Source organism: Psammomys obesus, unplaced genomic scaffold, assembly GCF_907164565.1.
Source record: "Psammomys obesus unplaced genomic scaffold, mPsaObe1.curated_primary_1811, whole genome shotgun sequence".
In the NCBI taxonomy this organism is placed as follows: Eukaryota; Metazoa; Chordata; class Mammalia; order Rodentia; family Muridae; genus Psammomys; species Psammomys obesus.
Window position 1 is genome coordinate 8,688,721 of NW_026596152.1, and position 6,240 is coordinate 8,694,960.

General features: G+C 49.4%; 1 non-coding gene across 1 annotated transcript; it reads left to right on the top strand.

The window, feature by feature from the left end:
* Positions 1-3,095: 3,095 nt before the first annotated feature.
* On the top strand, positions 3,096-3,167 carry Trnaw-cca (transfer RNA tryptophan (anticodon CCA)). Its single transcript has one exon. It is a non-coding gene; the product is annotated as a tRNA-Trp (tRNA).
* The last annotated feature ends 3,073 nt before the right edge of the window (positions 3,168-6,240 follow it).

The following is a 6,240-nucleotide window of genomic DNA, read 5'->3' on the forward strand; positions in this document are numbered from 1 at the left end:
AGACTAGTAGGGTTAGAACGTCCTTCCTTCCTGTCCCTCACACCCACATAAGCCTGGGCATGCCAGAGTGCACACACAGAGATCCCTGACACTGGCCCAAGTGTCGTCTCTACTTACTCTTCTGTATTTACTCTTTCACTGGATGGAGTTTAAAACAATTGCCAACCTTGTCTCCCCCAGAAAAAGCCTCACCCAGGAACATCTCTGAAGTTAGTTAAAAAGGGGTTTCTTTCCAAAGAAACTTGAAAATATACATAACCACCCAACCAATCAACCAACCAACTAACCAGCCTGGGACTGCAGCTCTGAGCACTTGCTGGGTTCAGTTCCCAACATCTGTGTTAGGCGGCTGACATCGGCCTTTAACTCCAGTTTCAGGGGATCTGTCGCCCTCTTCTGGTGTCCTTGGGTACTGCATGCAAATGGTCGACAAAAAACTCAGGCACGCTTGTAATCAAGTAAATTAATCTTTACAACACCTCAAAAATTCATGTGCTAAATTCAGAGAAGAGACTTGCTCATCTGAATGGCTTTTTGTTTGTTTATTGTGTTTTGTTTTGTTTTAAATCACCATTTAGAACAAACAACCAAAAATCTAGCAGAGCCGGGCATTCCTGTAATCCCAGCACTCAGGGAGGCGGAGGCAGGGGGATCTCTGTGAGTTCGAGGCCAGCCTGGTCTACAAAGTGAGTCCAGGACAGCCAAGGCTACATAGGGAAACCCTGTCTCAAACAAAACAAAACAAAACAAAACAAACAAATAAACCACCATTGAGGTTAAAAGTGAAAGCAGGGGAGTCCGTTTTCTTTGTATCTAATGCTCAAGGCAATGTGTGGGTGTGTGTGTCTGTTTGGGTGCATGGAATTATTGGCATCCTCTTGGGATAGGACTGTCTACACTCACTGAAGGAAAGCGGGCCAGGTGAGAGAATAAGCAAACATTGGTGGATTGGGGATAAGAGGTAGTCCAGATAGAAATTATTAGAGCAGATGGCGTGGGGTGGGGGTCTGGGGGGTAAGGACGGCTTAGGAGGTAACAGCTGCCATGCCCCCCCTCCCCCCGTGAAATAAGGGTATTCTAAAACCTAGCAGGTGTCCTGTGTCCTTTATTGGCTGTGATAGCGGGTTTGGTAACACTGCCGCAATAATTACAGGGCTGCTAGTGAACCTCATTAGACCACACTTTTAAGTGAGCTGCAGCCCAGGGGCACCCACCAGACCTCCTGGGTTCTTGTGCCTCAGGATCTTACCAGGGACACACTATCAAGCGGCAGAGATGGAGGAGGTTTGGGGAAAGCAGGGCTGGAGAGATGGCTCAGCAGTTGCAAAGAACGCAGTCTCCATTCCCAGCAGCTCAGGACTCCCTGTAACTCCAGCTCCACTGGGGATCTGATACCTTTGATCACACACACACACACACACACACACACACACACACACACACACACGGACAAGGTTTCGGGGAACCAACACTCTCTGTGTAAACTGGTCCTGGGACCATAGGGTGACAAAGGCTTTATGTGCTTCTGTCACAGCATTTATTTCTTTTCTTTGGAGAACATATTCGGACGAAGGAGTAAGAGGGTTGAAGAGATGGCTCAGTGAGTTAGGACCAGGGTTCAATTCCCGGCGCCACACGGCAGCTCACCGCTGCAACTCCAGTTCCGAGGCAGGGCACACCCTCTTCCTGGCGACGTGTGTGGAGCGGAATGGGCAGGGAAACAGACAGGTGTGAGGCACACCTGGGCCAGCCTCAGCCAGCTCCCTGCTACCTCCCCAAAGGAAGAAAAGTTTCTCCTCATGTCAGGCTTTACTGCTCCATTTTCTTCTTGTTGCCTAAAGGCGATACAGAAAAGTAAGCCCCACAGACTCAGCTGTGCTACACAACCAGAACCCGACGGAAGGGTCCTGGCATGCCCAGGATTAGTGGTACCCAGGAAAACCGAGTGGCAGATCTCCTGAGCCGACCCGTTTCATCCACAGACAGAAACCGTTTTATCGCATTAATCCAGTTGCATCCCGGGCGTCCGTAATAGTTGGCAGGTGTTTGTCTATGCGCCATTCCATGTTAAGACAGCACGGAACAAAACTGAGTCGCCCCCCCCCCCCCAAGTTCCCCAGAATAACTGGCTATCAAAGTGTGTGGCCCACTTCAATTTTCTTAAAAATTCAACTTTATTGCGCGGTGACTTTTTTTTTTTCTCTCCTTGGCATGTCAATATTACATTTAACATTTGTAGACTAAGAATATTCCCACCTTTAATCCCAGCACTCGGCAGACAGAGACAGGAGAATCTCCGAGTTCGAGGCCCGCCTGCTTTACAGCGTGAGTTCCAGAACAGCCAGGGCTACACAGAGATACCCTGTCTTGAAAAGGGAAAGAACATTCCCGAAAAAGGAATCCGTAGCAACCCCCAGAGACCAGACGAGGGCAGCAGATCCTCTAGAACCGGAGCTACAAACGGTGGTGAGTCACCTAAATGAGACAAAATCAAAAAAGCGTTTTTAAAGTACACACGGGAGTGCTGCTGGTCGGGTGTTTGCGCTTCGTGAAAATCCGGGTACTTTGTGTGTGACCTGTGCACGGGTACACACACGGGCCACAGTGCCCGCCAGGTCCCCGTTATCCGGGACGAGCCGGTCGCGGTGCCCGCCTGGTCGGTGGCCGTCGTCCCAGGCCCCGAGTCCCAGGCCCCGAGTCCCGCCTCACCGCGGACCTCCGCGGAGGCGGCCGCCATCTTGGAGGGCGGGGCCCGCGGCCTCGCAGCGGCGGACGGTCGGGTGCCCCGGTCGCACAGTCCCGGGCGGGTCCCTGCCCAGGGAGCGTCCCTCAGTTCCGCGCCGGCGGCCCCTCGCCTGTGACTGTGCCCCTAACACCGTGTCCCCCGGGGGTCGCCGCGGGAGACCCAGGAGGAAGAGCCCCGAGGCTTGCGGCGGGGCGACAGCTCGGCGTCCCCCGAGCCGGAGCCCGGGGCCGCGGGATTCCGCGCTCTTCCGCTGCGTCCTCGAGCCGCGATGCTCCATCCTGAACCCCTGAGCCCAGGAACGAGCCGGTGAAGCGAGGCCTTTAGCGACGCAGAGTCGCCAGCTCGCTGTGACCTCGTGGCGCAATGGTAGCGCGTCTGACTCCAGATCAGAAGGTTGCGTGTTCAAGTCACGTCGGGGTCAGGGCTGCTTTTTTATTTTCACCTCCGCGGTGGGGAACAGAGTAAGTCCCAAAGAAGAAATTAGATCAGTGCCGGACCAAACCGTCCTTCTCACGCCGTGGAGGGCGGCACTGCTTTTCCTCTTCCTCGCTCCTGGCAACACCCGAAGGCTCAGGAGAGCGATGACTTCCCATGGCCAATAGGGGGCGCTGCAGCGGCGCAGCGTCCAGGTGGGGACCTAGGGTGAGGTGAGCTGACCCAGCCTGGGAGCCCGGCCCCGCCTGTTCCCTCTCCCGTGGCCCTGTGTGAGCCCTCCAGGCTGAGCCCTGTGCTTTTTAATACCGCTCTCCTGGTTTGCCTGGAACTTCATTTTCTCAGCTCCCCGCTCTAAATCGTTCTCGGTCTGGCGACGCCCCTCTCTCTGGTGGCCTTATGCCCTTGCCCCATTCTCGCCCCATTCTCGCCCCATTCTCGCCCCATTCTCACCCCTACGAGGCCAGTCACAGCCCTTAGACTTGGACGTTCGCCTCAGCCTTTGTTAATAGCTCTGTTTCAAGTCTCCCTTTTCCCAAGGGTAGATTGATGTGCAAAATAAAACCTTTCTTCATCGAAACTATAAAACACGAATCTCAAATTGAGTATCTTTGTTCTAAAATGCCCGGGACCGGAACGGTTTTAGATTTTAAAAACAAACAAACAAACAAACAAACACACACACACTTTCGGAATGCAGTCTGTCTTAGGGTTACTGTTGATGTGATGAGCACATGGGCCATGAGACAGACACCCCGGAGTCATCAGATTGGCAAGTGATTTGGTCTTTAAGTGGGTTTAAAGGTAGTAGGATTAGAATTGCTCAGAATCTGCCCAGTTTAGTGCCTACAGCCTGCTAATAAATATTAGCCCCTTTGTCTATTATTTTGGAAGGCAGAGGGGTTAAAGAAAACTGTTGCTTTATTAATTAGTATTCTACATTGACCCAAACGAACTGGGGGGAGAAAACGGTTCTTTTCGCTCACAGTTCCATATAACAGCTCATCATCACAAGTAGTGAGGGCAGGAACCTGGGGGCAGGAGCTGATGCAGAGGCAATGGAGAGTGCTGCTTACTGGCTTGCTCAGCCTGCTTTCATATAGAACCCAGGACCATCAGCCCAAGGTGTCCCACCCACAATAGGCCACGCCCTCCCCCACCAATTACTAACTAAGAAAATGCCCTGCAGGCTTGCCTGGAGCCCAATTTTATGAAGGCATTTTCTCAGTTGAGTCTCCCTCCTCTCTGATGACTCTAGCCTGTGCCTAACCAGGATATTGGCATATATGTAATTACATATCCTTGAAATGGGGCTCAAATTCAAACACATTCACTTATGTTTCACATATAACTTTGTGCCCAGTCTGAAGACACTGGCTATGATATTCTTGGTGTCCCTGAGGCTGATATCCACCTGTCCTGTGAAGTCAAGGTGTAGAATTTTCCAATTGACCTTGGTATCACGTCACTGCTCAAAAGGCTCTGGGCTTTGGAAGGATTTGGGATTTTTCAGAAATAGTCCACCCATAAATACATACAGTACTGAAGCATGTATCTGTATTTAGAAATGTGAATAATGAGTCAAGACCCTGTCTCAAAAAAAAAAAAAAAAGGTAGATAAGTGCATAAAATATATTTGATACTGAAAGTGTAAGATTTAATGTGAAGCTTCTCAGCGCCCATTCTGGATGCCAATTCTTGCTGTTTTTTGGATTCTGTAAGTGTTGATTCTGGTTAATTTTGGTCTATAATATTTTTATTTGTTTGTAATTTTTTTTCAAAGTAATAAAAGTTTCTTATAAAATTATACTCATCTGGAGGATGAGGAGGAAGAAGAGGCTCTGGTATGCTCAAGTACGCCATCTCTCAGCGAAAGAATGTCTTCATGGGGTCATAAAACAGGACTTCTGGGAATGATTCACTCCACCCCCCCCCACCCCCCACACTCCCAACCTCCGTCTAGTACCGACAGCAGGTTGGCAGGGGTGGAGATAAATTTCCTCTGATTGAGGTATCAGCCCCGTTTCAGATCTTCTAGCAATCTCAAATATAAGGTCTCAGACCAAATCTACCCACAATAGGGCTGGAGATATAGCTGAGTGGTTAAGAGCACTAGTTTCTCTTGCAGAGGTCCTGAGTTCAATTCCCTGCCACCACATGGTGGCCTACCACCATCTGTAAGGGAATCTGATGCCCTCTTCTGGCCTGTGTGTTTCCTACAGGCTCATGTATTTGGTCCCCAGTTGATTGCCCTGTTTTGGAGAGGTCCTAGAACATTTAGGATGTAGTTCCTTGCTGGAGGAAGTATGTCACTTGGGTGGGCTTTGAGGCTTTGTAACCCTCACATGAGTGGGTTTCCTATCACTAGAACTCCCTGAGGCTGAGGTATCATCTTGGGGAGAGATTTATTTAGTTCACAGTTTTGGGGGTTGTGGGAATCATGGAGTCATCCTGGTCTAGCTGCCTTGAGAGCTGCAATAAAGAAATATTTTTAAAACATTGCAGAAACATGCAAAATATTCATCTACAAAAACCACATAATAATTTGACTGATACAGAATTTGCAGCAGCAGCAGCAACGGATACCAGGAAAGCTGTTCTCATGATTCCTGAGTACTCAAAGAGAACAATTGCTAACCCAGAATCTTAAGAATATGAACATTTGGAAACAAGTTCAACTACCCCATCCCTGCAGGAGGGGCTGTCCAATGGATGCAGTTCAGGAAGAAGGAAGATGATCTCAGACAGAAGGTCAGGCTGCAAAAGGACTGCTGAGCAAAGAAAATGCAGACTCCACTGAGTTGAAAACAAACAAACAAACAAACAGCATTGAAATATTAAACAAGAATAGTATGCAATCAAGAATAAACTTAACTGCTGGGTGCGGTGGCTCACACACGTAGTCCCAGCACTTGGGGAGGCAAAAGCAGGTGGATCTCTGTGAGTTTGAGGCCAGCCTGGTCTATAAAGTGAGTCCAGGACAGCTAAGGCTACACAGAGAAACCCTGTTTCAAAAAACCAAAAAAAAAAAAAAAAAAAAAAAAAAAAAAAAAAAAAAAAAA